Genomic DNA, 13,195 nt, shown 5'->3' on the forward strand with positions numbered 1-13,195 from the left:
GAGATGTTTAAGATAAAGTCACAAAAAGAGAAATAGTGGTAGTGGCTGTTGTTTTGTGCCCTTTTTTCCTAGTCACTGTACCTAAAGATCATAATGCCCTGAGATTTTTGACTGCTATTTCTGTTTTGGTACTGGCTAGTGACTTTTATTCTGAATGTTCTTGGATTTGTGTAGTCAGTGGTTATTTGGGTGTGTACTGTTTTTATTATTTCTTATATTCTGTTTATATATAACCTGTATCTCATTTTGCTGTCAGCCAGAGCACAATAGCTCTTTTATAACTAAAAATTTGAAAAGGCAAAGCTCTAGGAAATGAGAGAGAAATAAGTGGAAAAAAGTTATAGCAACACTTTTACCTTATGTTGTGATTATATCTCACTTATGCATGAGCGATCTTATGCTGACTATTCATTTGCACCTTGATTTTAGTATTGTGCAGACTCCTCTTTTCTATCTCTTTCAAGAATTTTCGGAATGTGATAAAGGAACTAAAATGCTGCTTTATTTCATTTGCATCAATAGTAAGAAGAGATGATTAATTATAAAAATTTGTTTAAGAGGAAACTTTAAACATGGTCTTCAAGCTTAGTGAGGTTAGTTGCTTTATTACATGTTTTCACAGCATAACTTGCAAAATATAAAAGTGCTGTTCTTTTAGCATTCATACTGAATTTAACACACAAAAATACGTGCTTGCGGCAGCAAGCCAATAGTATTCCCTTTCTTCTCTCATCATTTTTTCTTTCTTTTGCTCTTTGTGATTCTAAGCAGTCTCTGATAACTATAGAAGAGAAGGAGGAGTGAAAGACATGGAAAGACAGAGTGGTGAAATAGCCATGTATATGGTAGTGGTTTTTTGTATGTAAGGGAGGTTGCTGAGAATGGCAACTTGCAGATGATCTGATATGCAGTAAGCTGGGTGGTCCTGTACCCAGCATATCTGTTGCAAGACCCACTTCTGAAGAAAGGAGATAGCGGCTCCAGCAGAGCAGTTAAAAAGCAAATTTCATCCCAGAGCTTTCTTTCACAAAAATGAGGTTGCCTGAGATAAAGGAAAGAAGGTAGTGTAAAAGACTTCCCATTGTATAATGTTCACTGTTATGTGTGCAACATTTGTTTTGTTTTTAAACATAGAACCAAAATATAAACAGAAGTGATGTGAGAGGGATGCTATAACTAAAATTCTCTCAGTTGCTGATGCCCAAATTGATGACCTTGGAATCCCTAGAGTAATTGTACTGGAGTCCTGTATTTTGCCATTAACAACACTTGATACACAAGAGGCTGATCTTGATTGCAGTCAAGATACATGTTTTGCTTGGCCAGAGCTAGTGTAAGTCTAAGCTGCTGTCAGAAATTGAAATCTTTCCTTCCCCTCAGCACAGTGAGAGCATAAGAAGGGGAAAGGTTGCCAACAAGAGGAAAACTGCATCCCTAGTCAAAGAGAACGAAATAATCACATTAAAATTAGCTGAGTAGTAAAGCAGCTATCTCAACCATGAGAATGATCCCTCTTGTAAAGAACTCATGTATGGAATTATATCTGTCCAGAGTATTAGATGATAGAATCTGCTTATACTAATAATGACATAGCAGTGAACATATTTATTATAGCCTTTTTAAAAATTATTTAGACATTGAAATGAGCTATGTAGAAAGTTTGAAGCTTCTGAATACCATTAGTAATTCTTATTTTTCATGAAGACTGATTCTGATTTTAAAATTCCTAAAGATTCTTTTGTTTTCAAGCTTATCTTACATCATAAATTACTTAACAGGTTTACCTGTGAACTCTGAAAATAGTTTATTCAGCCAACACTGAAAGTAATTGTGAAGACTGGGAAAAATGGGCTGGTTTTGGTTTGATGTTATTATTATTATTATTTTTAGGTTAACAAGAAGGAGAGACTGAGTACCTTCTTGAAATACATTTGCATCTTGGCAATGCAGCTGTAACCAACACCTATAAGTAATGATTTACCACAATTCAGTCTAGTGCAAGAGCTGACATGCTAGAGAGAGCTACTATAGTTTTTTTCAGGCTTGAAAAACGTTTATAGAGTCCTAGAAAATGTTAAGTTTGTGATTATAGACACTTTAATAATCCTTAAGCCATTATTAGTTGTTCCCTGAATTTGGCACTGAGAATATTTGAGAGTTTAATGCCATAATATAAAGAATTTTCTGGGGAAAGTATATGTAGAATTAACTGGAAAAGCAGACAATGCCAGATATTTTGCTAAAGCGAAATTTAGAACACAATAATGCTAAACATAGTTAAAAGGCACAACATTTCATGATTCCTTGTTTGCAACGTGGGTTTCTGTGCAGCAGAGAGGAAGAAGTGTTGAACTGAGACCAAAAAAACCCCAAATTTCTGAAATTCTGATCTCTGCTGCTGTGGCCTATTTCAGAACGTTATTGTGCCTTGGACTATGCCTTGGATTTTTCCAGTCAATGGTAGTGTAATGCACAGATGATCTTTCAGAAGATCCCCATGTTACCTTCACATACCTTGGATCTCTCAAAATTAGGCAAATGGTGTTAGTACTAATTTCAGTGTGTAACCTGTGTCTGAAAGTGCTGCCTTAAACCCCTCATAACCCTGAGTGTGAATGTCTGCAAAAAAGATAAAACGCTGTCCTGTAGAACTGTATATAACCTGTCCATGGTTTCAAGTGAAAGACTTGCATTCAAGTGGCTTAGAATTACTATTGTTTTTTCCATGTGTCTGTTAAAGCAGTAACAGAAAAGAAGATGGTGTTGGTATGATGACTGGATATACCTGTATGATGTTTGTTGGCTTTGTAACAAGCCATCATTTTAAGGTTCACAGACTCAATGTAACTATACAATGTAGTGACAGAGTTTCCTGAACAGAGAGCTTCTCTTCAGATGTCTCCTGTTTTACTCTGTGTTGGAGTCTTATTCCAGAAGAGTGTAAGCTGAATGGGAGTTACTCTCTTCCATGCTTCTCCCTTGCAGATGCAGAGATCAAGTGCAGGTGGTCATAGCCTTTTTTTTATAGTTAATTCACGAAAATAAACTCAAAAGAAGCCAATAGGAAGTGCCTTGTTTGACAGCACTAAAATTAGCACAGCAATGCCTACCCCTGTATAATGATCAACATTTTATTCATTGCATTACTGTGAAAAGCAGTATTCTGCATGGACATGCCTCACACATGCTGTGAAGGTGATTTGTCAGAATTCCCGAGTTCCACCTCACCCAGTTCTCTTTGACAATGTTGTTTTTGCAGTGGAAATAAAAGAGAGGTATTTATTTTGTAAAAAGAATATCAGTTAAAAGTGAAAACTAGTAAGGTATAAATTCTCACCTTTTATGAGTCTGTTGATAATCAGTGTTTTCTTTTACCCACATGGCTATACTGCTTCCTGTTTTTTCTGAAATTTTTGGGGGGGTTTATAATGTATTCAAAAGTCTTTGCTTTTTAACAATATACAGAAGAAATTAACCATGAACATAATTAAAGGAATACCAAGCAGTTCAAATGTAACATCAGTAAGGAAAAGGTGAGATTATAATTAAAAATATTTTCAAAAGATTAGGAGTTAATCTGCTTGATATGCATCAAGGTCACTGCTGTGTGAGATGATCATTTCCTCAGCTGAAAGCCCTTGTGTTCATTCTGGTTGATTGTATTTCTTAGGCTGATTTACTTGTCATTTCAGTTTCCATTCCTCAGAAGATGAGTTTTCTTTCATGGTTTCTTGTGTTTTGTAATTGATGCCTCAGGTGTTTTTGGAAAGATGATAGTTCAGTCATTTCTGGAACATCTCTTCTGCCCTTTATAAAGTGTTTATTTTACTATTTTTCAGTCACCATTTAAATTATTCTTAACTTAATCTTTCTACTAGCATTTTGCCTAATATTGAGCTTATTTGTAAGATCTTGTGTCCTGACAGGCCTTGTGTTTTACAGATACTGCAAAAAATTATTATTTCCTATCTGCAAGAAGTAAGACACTGTTTAGACCATACTGAGAAAGTAGAATAGATTTGAACAGAAAAAAATATGTGAGAATAGGTAACAGTGCAGTGATTAATGCCTTGGGATGTAAAACAGTCAGGTGTAAGTCATTAATCTGCCCAGCTTCCTGTAGCCCAGGGAACAGACGCTTGTGTTGACAGCTTGGAACACTTCACATTTACTCTCATGCAGAGCAGCAACATTCCGAAAATGGTAAGAAGCTGTGTGATATAAGAAAATGCTTTTCCATGCAGTTCTAGCAATGTATGTATGGATGTGATTTGTTGGAGCTGTCTAAATTAAGAAACACTGACCAAAGCAATGCTCAGCTCAAATGTTAAACAAATGAATTATTAAAGCTTTTGTTCAAAGTTATTATATCTGCTGATAAAAAGCTGAATAGATAACCGTTCTTTCATAGTTTGAATGATGCATGGAGCAGAGGTCTGCTGCCATTATTTGTATGAAACAAGAAGTAACAGAGACTTTCCCAACTATGGGAAACATAGTCCCCAACACTTATATGTAATTCAACAATGAACTATGTCCTACTGAGTTTTCCATACTTCTCCAAAAGTTAACTTAAGATTTAATTTTGAATTAGAACTGTCAATCAGACATATGCACAGTATATATTCAAGATGTATTTGCCACAGCAAAAATGTGGGTAATGAAAGCTTTGTTATTACAGAAATGTAAGGATAAAAATAAAACATAGCTCTTACAAAAAATGTAAACTTATTCAAATAAAAATTTTAATCAAAAAGCATTGGAATGTGAAAAATCACATTACAAATACATACTTCTACAGAGAATAAGACATTGCTTAGTATGCCTTGGAAGACTGATAGAAAAAAGGCATTATTTATCATTGAGGTTCTCATATTCCATAACACTGAGCAAAATTCGAAGTTACAATTTTTTTTTTGAAATTGTAATTTTATTTGGAAATGAACAAGACAATCTTCACCTGTATAAGGAAATTGTGGCACACCTACTTTGCCTAGGAGCTAGTGATCACAGTGATCATGTAACTTTGCAATCATCAACAAAGGTCTATCCAGATCCTTTTGTTTTGTCTGCTGTGCTCTTTGAAGATTGATAAGGACCTTTGGATCCCTATGTTGCTGATAAGGTCTACCCATAATAAAACTTTAATCTACACATATTTTCTACTGTGGTAGAAATAACTAATGCTAACTAAATTTGTTACAATTTAAAGCAGAATAACTGCACACATGATTAAATACAAGTTCTGAGCATTTTCTACAACTGTTTTCGAAATTAATATATGAATGGTTCATTTGTGATCCTTCTGTTTCTCTCATTTTATACAAATACTTTTTTAACAGGATTGGAGTTAAACCAAGGAGAATTTTTGTGAAGCATTTCCATTTCAGCAACCAACTGGCACTTGTACTAGGAATAGAGTTTATAATTTACTAATAACAAATAATATATGAAAATTGAGCAGACTAAGAGAGAATATACTAAGAAATAGAAGGTTTCCTCCATTTTCTCATATAATTTTCTTATGCAGAGGTTGCAAATCCTAAGTAACAAAAAGTGTTGTAGTGCCTCATGACACACCTGTGGACTGAATGCAGTGGGTTAGGTTAGTTTAAAACAAGATAAGAGTTGACTTCCTTAGTGATCTTGGATCACTGTGAAAAACCTTGAAATCACTGAAAGATGGAAGAGAGGGAATAGGATGTGTTACAAAATACAGGTTGAAAGTCACATTTGTTTATCATGCTCTGTATCTCTGTTTTAAAAAATCAAGAGAGGTTTGGTTTTGCTAAAAAAAGCATTGATCAGTGGAACAAAGTTTGAGAGTTTTGTGGTGGACTAGAGTGATGTTTACAGGCGGAAGAGATGAAAAATGCATCTGTAGAGACAGGTACTTGTTTTAAAAAGTACTAAAGGAGACCCAATGAGAGGACTAGAATCAAAAATATTGTTCTCCTTTCTTCAAGTTATAATGGTGCTAAATACTAGATCTTCCTGCAAATCTTTAAGCTGTTCTGTCTTTATACCCTTATGACAAATGACACATGGTTCTTCCCTAGAGAACTGCAAACAATTATCACCATTTTTCTGATAAGAAAGAAGACACAATTTTGCTGAGAAAACTAGATTGTCTGTACTGGATATGTTAATAAACATAAGTGTAAACACATAATGCTCGTGTGAAAATTCCATAATTGTGTCAATTTTTAACTCAAATGGGACTGCACGAAGTTGAAGAGATACAGCATTATTCCAGTTTCCCCTCAAAATTCTGCTGGATCTGATACTGCACAATAATGACCTGTTTGTCTGTATTATCCTAAATTGTTTTATGAGACACTTGTAGTCCTAGTGACTTCCATCATTCCTCATTTAGACACTTAGAGTGACACGAAAATGTGTCAGCAATTTTTTTTATTCCTCAATATAGTCACAAATAACTTGAACATTGAACTTATGTGCTGGTCAGTCTGCAGTAAAGGCAGCTTGCTTAGGCAGTAGAATGTAATTTTTTTATTCCAGTTCTTAAGGTGACTTTTTAATGAAACCTAAGAATAGATAGTAACTTGAAACTTTGAATAAAAATAAGTAATTATTTTCTATGCATATTCTGCTTTCAGTGACCTGAAATTGCTTATTTCGGACCAAGGAATAGCACGATCCAAAACTGGGAGCACTTATTGCTGAGAAATTTCCTTTTTACTAATGCCTTTGTTAACAGAGTGTCAAGGGGTAACCACAAATGAACTTTAAGCCTTTTAAAATATGCAGCAATAGAAGTCTGAATCTCTTTGTAACGATAGATATCAACAACAAGAGAGGTTAAAGGTGATATATTTCTCTTGTAGGCTTTTTTTCCATTTGGCACTGATGTTTTCTGACCTTTAGTAGGTGGAGACACCTAATGGTACATCCTGTCTGTACAAAAACTAATCAGTATTTTAACAGGAAAAGTCAAACATCCTTGAAGTAGTTATATGTGTACTATGTGTGCCACTACCATGATATGCACACAGGACTTCTGTGTTTATTCGGATTTTTATTGGAAACCAACTGAGAGTAGTCCAGGTTATAGGAGAGGCAGTGACATGTGGGAAAATTAATAGAATCATAGAATGGTTTGGTTGGAAGGGTTCTTAAATATCCCTTTAAGTTCCCACCTCCCTGATGTGGGCAGAGACACTTTCCACAAGGTCAGGTTTCTCCAAGCCCCATCCAGCCTGGCCTTGAATGCTTCCAGGAATGCAGAATCCACTTCTCTGGGCAACTGGTTCCAGTGTGTCCCCACCTTCACAGTAAAAAAATTCTTCCTAACATCTAATCTAAACATAACCCTTTTTTTTTTGTTTTAAAGCCATTACTCCTTATTCTATCACTATGTGTCGTCCTATCCTCTCCAGCTCTCTTGAAGTGCCCTTCAGGTGCTGGAAGGCTGCTCTAAGGTCTCCCTGGAGCCTTCTCATCTTCAGGCTGAAAAACCCCAACTGCCTCAGCCTGTTCTCATAGGAGAAGTGCTCCAGCCTTTTGAGCATCTCAGTGGCTCTCCTTTAGACTTGTTCCAACAGGGCCCTCCACAGCTGGACACTGTATTCCGGGGTGGGTGTCACAGGAGTGAAGTAGCATCACCTTCCTCGAGCTGCTGGTCATGCTTCTTCTTGTGCTGCCTAGAGTATGGTTGGCCTTCTGGGCTACAAGTGCACATTTGTTTGAGTCTGTGAATTTAAGTTTGTAGTTAAAGACACACTTTAAGCTTTTAGGTGCTTTTCCTCTCTTTTCTGCCTGGCTCTTGCTTCATAGCTCTGTTGTCTCTCTCATATCTTTGTTTGGAACTGCCACCTCCAGTTCCAAAAAGTACCAGAAGTGGCGTTTATTCTAAGGCAAAGGTGGCAAAGGTCAGGGGCGGATCAGGCATTTAAGGCAGTTTGGTTTTTTCTGTAAAAAGGTGGAGTAGAACATTATGCCAACAGTTTATGATGCACCTTTGAACCCGAAAATACAAGAGGAAATGCACCATCCATCTGTAAACAGTTTATGGTAGTTTTCTGGTAATCATGAACTAAAAGCACTTAAATGAAATATTTTGATATTTCAAACATTTTGTTTTGTTTCTTTTCTTTCTCACTTAAATTACAGTATGGATTTAATATTTGGAAATGATCAAGCAAAGCAAATCCAAGTGTTCAATTCTTCTAATGTGCACCCTTTTTTGGGAGGTTCTCAGTGTGATTTTGGGTAGGAAGTTCCTGTTGAAATATTCAAGGATTCTCTTGATATCACAGGACAGAGTCCTCAAATAAACTGATTAATGCTTCCCTGCTTGCTAATCCTTCCAGTTTAATTGTCATATGTGCTTACTCCATATCTACATGGCTTTGAATATGGCATGCAACTACATTTGCCTTGGTATTGTTTCATCCCTGACCACATAAATATCCAATCTACACATAATTTTGAAATTATAAAAGTATCATCTTTTGCTGGTTAGAAGGAGAAAGGCAGATGAGATGGGATATAGTTTTTGATCTAAACTACTTTTTTTATTCTGTCTTAATGCAAACAAGTTCATTTGCCAGGACTGCTCACTGTAGCTATAGCAGGTAGAAGATGAAGCTGCATAACTGAGACAGATGGTGTTTGTAGTTTTGTGTTTGGTTTGCAGGAAAGAAGAAAAGAGGAACACTAAAATTGAAGTTCCAATAATAGTACGTCGGTCATCTTTGACTCCTCAGGGACTTCCTAGGGAAACGTCCTGTCTGATACAGGCCAAGAGCTTTTAACTATTAGGACAGAAGATTGCATTGCTGCTTCCTTTGGCACCCAAGTTTGTTGAGAAATTTAAAAAATGCTCTGCATGCAGCACTTAGTATTCTAATCCAAAATGAGAGACTGGAAATAATTGAAACATGACATAGAATTGATTAATATTTAAAAATACAATGTTTCTTTTAAAAAAATCTCTTTTTTCCTTTTGTACAGGTTTTGATGGTACTATTTGTCATTTTATCTGCTGAATAAAAAAATTAATTAAGAAATTGAAATATAAGATCAACCAGTATCAGTTTACAAGACTGAAAGAAGTACTGACCAAAGCTAGTTCCGTCAAAACTCATTTTCTTTGGAAAATGTGTTTGGTAGACTCTGGATAAGAACATGAACTTTGAAGTACTATGGACACTACAGTTCTCCATGATAGGCATAAGCATGTGAATGGCAGTTGGGATAAACAGTTATTATATTTGAATCTGACTTCAAAGCTACATGGCTTTGGCTTGAAATCTGCAATATAAGGACTGATTAGTAATTATTTATCCTTCTTTGCTTCAGGAAATTAAAAAAAAAAGTAATTTGGGAATTTACTTAACAAGGATAACTTCTGAATAGCTTATCTACTGCATGGTGGGTTTTGGTGTAATATATACCCAAAAAGTACCTATACTGATTACAAGTTCAAGTGCTGGCTGCCCTCAGGCTCCCGGTGCCTACTCATTAACAAACTTGTTACTGGAACTTACCTTATCACAGAAACCACCTGCATTTAATCCAACCCATCTACCTGCAGCTGGTCATGCCTATGCTTTAAAGAATGCTCTGCGGAGATATGAACTCATACTTTGGTGGGGAGACTTGCTGGACAGGGTGCTAGGCACATGAAGTTTAATATTTCTTTTTTATTTGAAGTGATGCAGTTGTCTAATGCTTCCCATGCTTCTTCAACTGTGATTATACTACCAAGTTTTTCTTGTATGTAATTTCAAGTTCTCTTGCTTATTCTCAGGTATACCTGCCATTATCTTTTGCATTTACTTATATTAACTGTGTTTCCATTTTCTGCACCAAGAAATGTTTTCTGGTGACAAAATCAAGTGGTTGTAACTCATTGGCATGTGTTTGTCTCGCTCAATGTGTGTGCTGTGAAACCTTAGTTAGATTTCCATCTGTTAATTATGTTTCATAAATAGAATCAATAGAGGTGACTAAATATATCAGACAAGACCTAAGAACTGAACAAGTGCTGCAGGTCCTCCTCTGTCAGCCTTATATTAATGCTGGTGAACATCTCTTGTCCTGAGAAGCCTTATTACTCTCTCAGAGAGTGGTAAGAACAGACAAGGCTCATCCAGAGGAGGGAGCTGTGTTCCTTGAGTAGATGTCTGTCACAGAAACAACTTGATAGTTTTTGGAATACTGACAAGACCATATGTTATGAGGCAGGGGCTTGGACCACGTTCATAGGCCTTGTTTATGTCCTAGAAGAAGTAACATGTTGGAGGCGCAAGTCTAAATTCTGGCTACAGAGGAGAAGTTGGGTAGGGTATTTGGTTGGAAAGTAGTAGTAGTGAAGGCAGAAAAGACCCCAAAGCTTAGGGTAGGATGCTGGCTGCATTGACACTCAATAGTTCAAGGATTACTATAGAAAATATCTCCCGGGAATAATGAAGAGTTGGTCTTTGTATCAAGTAGAAGAGTTGTTTACTAGAAATACAATCACTGTCTTATCTTTTGGTAGACTTGATAACATACAGTACATATGTGGAGTTTGTCTAAACTTTACATGATTGATATCTGGAATGTTCTAAAATTCCTACCTGTTATGTGTCTTTGGGTATCCTTGCCAAACTCTGCAGTGTATTTAATCAGAAAAATAATTAGCATATATAAAGCTAATAGAATTGGACAGCTGGTAAGCATTGAAAATTTTGCTTCCAGGATGAGATTTTGGCAACACTCTTATATAACCTCTCAAAGGCATTGTAATTTTGCTTCTTTTGACTAATTGTTATTGCTCATCACAGACTTATTAAAGCAGGTCTGCATGATTGGTAATTTACACTGTATAAAATATCTTTAGTTTTCAAGAATGTGAAATATCAACTCAGTACAACTGGAAATCCATGTATTTATCTGTACTCCACAGCATGTGGCATACTACAAATACCTTTATACAGGCAGATTATTAGTTTCTTGCGTGTTCTTTGAAATTTGTTTCTCTTGTCTCCATTATCTTGGTTCTGGAATCTGTCTGTGCTGTATGGAATTATACTTGAAAATGCTTTTCATGTCCTTCTGTATGAAAGACAGGATTGCAAATTTTTCAAGTGTTTTCCCTCTTTCTCCCTTTCCTTCTGCCTCTCCCTAACCATTTTGACCACAGTAGTGTTCCTGCTTATAGTTTCTTTAGGTTTCTGTAAACTTTTTAAGAAACATACACAGACTGTGTTTTCTCATGTTTTACTCAAGTGCAAGAGTGTGTCAATCAAGTTTTGCCTCACCATCCCCCTGTATAATCTTCTCACCTCTCTGTAGTAAATCATGTAACTAATAGAAGTAGGGCTGTTTAATTCAAGTATATTACAATATCTAAGGGGTTTTTTTAATTGCAGTTAGATAACTGGTGTGATATGAGACTTTCATTAAATGGTGAGTTTTGGACAAAGTAAGTTTTCTGTAAAACATCTGGCAGATGCAATTACCTGCCAGAAAATAGTTTTAAATAAATTTTGGGGAGATTTCACTAGCTGTTAGGAGTCATCAGAAATTTGAAGATTGTCTATAAGATTACAACCTAGGAAATAATATAAAATGCAATAAGGAAAATAAAAGAGGACAGATGAGGAAAAACATGCTTTCAAATGGAAGTGCAATCAAAATGGCTTTTGATTTGTTGGCTCTTTATTCCCCTGTTCTCTATGGGACAGTGTCTGTATTTTTTGCCTATTTTATACAATTCATAAATAGCAATCCACTGCAGGCATGCTGTTATGACATGCAGAGAATTATGGTGACAGCTGAAAAACGTATTTAGGAAAATGGGTAGAATGCCCTTAAAATCTGTTTAACATTTTCTATTACTTCTGTCTTATGCCTATATTACATACTTTTCAAAATGCCTAAGATAATTGAAGGATATAAACCATATTTAAAAAAAAAAAGTATTTTAGACTGAGTGAAGATGCTTACTCAGTTAAAACTGTTTGATTATGTTCACAATTGTCATTCACTTCATTTAAGTTAATTTAGTACAAGTGGTAGTTTACTCAAATCCTGTTGCAGTTGTTGATACATTTTTGCAGTGAAAAAATAGAGAAGGGAGAGAGTAATAAGAATTCAGAGGGTAAATTTCTCTGGTTTGGATTGCTGCACCAAAAATCTTTAACTTAAGAATTTGAAAAGTGTGATTCAAGGAAAGAGTTTCTTATAATTTCTCTTTTTCAAAGACTTTTGTTAAAATAATAATAATAGAAAAAAAAAAGTTAAAGTAACTAGTGCTTGAAGTAGGTTTTCCTTCATTCCACTTCCTTCACTTGCTGTCACTTCTGCATTCTCTTGCTCAAACATGCTCTTGCCTTTTCTCCCTCCCTCTCTCCCTCTCCATTTCAATAATGTAAGAGTCACTGTAGATGTTTCTTTTCTTGCCTGTGAGTTTTGGTTTATTATGTAGCTGTTGCATTCATTTTCCTTCTTGGAGGAGTTAAATATTTGAATAATCCTGACAGATGTGTAAAATGCAGATCAAATTACTTAAGTTCTCAGTAAGTGAAAGAGGTGGGGTAGAAATCTAAATTTTTAATGTGAAAGCTCTTATTAAAGAGGTTTCATTAAAGACACTATAGAAAATGTTTCTAGAGAATGGATACGTTCTTCCTTGTAATATTAATTTATACTGGTCTGCTTTAATGGTACCGGCATTACAAGGACCTGCATTCGGAGTTTCCTGCATCTGACTGTGTTAACCGCATGTTTACAGTAGTAATTTTCTTGCCTATTTGAGTGAAAAATCTAATATGTTTCACCTATGGTGTCTTCTATAATCATGTTCTGATTTGTTGTTCTGATGTTCTCAGTCTGTGTAATTGCTTATAATTTCTTTGTACCTTAATATTACATTTTTATTATATACCTGTGAAACAGTTAATATGTTGACCATCTTAAAAAAATCTGTACTTGCAGCTTTGGAATTGCTTATAGCATGCTACAGTTTCCTAATATAAAAAACATCATACTTGGAACTAACATATAGTGATTAAGACTTTGGTAAATGTGGAACTTCCTCTATACTGCATGCAGAAATGGATGTGATCGCAATGTACATACACCAAAGTTCCTATTTCATTGATTACTAAGCAAGTACTACTTGTTGATAAACTGTTCTACCCAAGGGTGAAATGCAAATGATAAGCTGATAATAATTTGCAAA

General features: G+C 35.4%; 1 protein-coding gene across 2 annotated transcripts in view; it reads left to right on the plus strand.

The window, feature by feature from the left end:
• Positions 1–13,195, plus strand: part of PALLD (palladin, cytoskeletal associated protein) — a 200,464-nt gene that overhangs the window by 91,619 nt on the left and 95,650 nt on the right. The window lies entirely within an intron of this gene.

The sequence above is a fragment of the Pithys albifrons genome, chromosome 5, assembly GCF_047495875.1.
Source record: "Pithys albifrons albifrons isolate INPA30051 chromosome 5, PitAlb_v1, whole genome shotgun sequence".
Lineage (NCBI taxonomy): Eukaryota > Metazoa > Chordata > Aves > Passeriformes > Thamnophilidae > Pithys > Pithys albifrons.